This window comes from Calidris pugnax, unplaced genomic scaffold (assembly GCF_001431845.1).
Source record: "Calidris pugnax isolate Ruff unplaced genomic scaffold, ASM143184v1 scaffold486, whole genome shotgun sequence".
NCBI classification, from domain to species: domain Eukaryota; kingdom Metazoa; phylum Chordata; class Aves; order Charadriiformes; family Scolopacidae; genus Calidris; species Calidris pugnax.
Window position 1 is genome coordinate 40,549 of NW_015091332.1, and position 1,448 is coordinate 41,996.

The following is a 1,448-nucleotide window of genomic DNA, read 5'->3' on the forward strand; positions in this document are numbered from 1 at the left end:
AAGTTTGGGACGGGGCTGGAGGTTTCCATCCCCTTTAGAGAAAGGGATGCTAAAATCCATGGAGAGAAATCTCAACGTGTCTTCCCGGCAGTGGCAGCGCCCTGAGGTCCTGCCCTGGTGGCAGAGAGGAGGACTGGTGACGTTTTGGGGCAGTTCCCGTCACATTTAGACAACTGTGTTAAGTTCCAGGTGGTTCTACTCTTGAGTTGTCTTGTTTTGACCCCATCTAGAGGCATCTCATTTTGTTTCTTTAACCCGTGAGAACAGAAAAAATGGAAGAATATAATTTCTTGCACAAACCCATTGTATGAAAATCTTGGAGCAGCTCAGTCAGCTGGCGCAGCGCAGCAGAGGCTTCATATTTGTGTTAAATGCTGTGTTTGAAAACTGTTTGAATCACAGAATCGCAGCATGATGAATGATACGGGGTTGGAAGGGACCTCTGGAGATCATCTAGTCCAACCCCCTGCCAAAGCAGGGCCACCCAGAGCAGGTCCCACAGGAACGTGTCCAGGTGGGATTTAAACATCTCCAGAGAAGGAGACTCCACCACCTCCCTGGGCAGCCTCTGCCAGGGCTCTGCCACCCTCACAGCAAAGAAGTTCCTCCTCATCTTGAGATGGAACTTTTTATCTTCAAGTTTGTACCCATTTCCTCTTGTCCTGTCACTGGGCACCACTGAAAGAAGCCTGGCCCCATCCTCCTGACACCCACCCTTGAAGTATTTAGAGGTGTTGATCAGATCCCCCCTCGGCCTCCTCTTCTCCAGACTGAAAAGCCCCGAGTCCCTCAGCCTCTCCTCATCAGAGAGATGCTCCAGGCCCCTCATCATCTCTGTAGCCTCTGCTGTCCCCTCTCCAGCAGTTCCCTGTCCTTCTGGAACTGGGGAGCCCAGAACTGGTCCCAGTGCTCCAGATGGGGCCTCCCCAGGGCAGAGCAGAGGGGCAGGATGACCTCCCTCCACCTGCTGCTCACACTCTTCTTGATGCCCCCCAGGACACCGTTGGCCTTCTCGGCCACCAGGGCTCATTGCTGGCTCATGGGCATCCTGTTGTCCACCAGGACTCCCAGATCTTTTTCCTCAGAGCTGCTCTCCAGCAGGTCAGGGCAATTTGGTCCAAAGAGGGAATTATTCTGCCCTGGGGAATTTGAAGTCGTGACAAGGGACACCCTCTATCCTTGTGGCTTGTGGAAGCGACGGTGGGCAGGGTAACGAGTGGGGATCTGCAGGTCAGGCTAATAAGTGACTTGTCAGCACAAAGTTTGGGGCTGAACGTATTTATTAATATGGAATATTAATTGGAATATCTGGAGAAGTAAGAGAGCTTCAGGAGAAGCTTAATCTTACTTCTGGAGAAGTAAGAGAGCTTCAGACTCTTCCTTAGCTCTGGAGCAGGAACCACATTGGGAAGAACCGCTGGAGAAAATAACTGTGAAACCTGAAACTT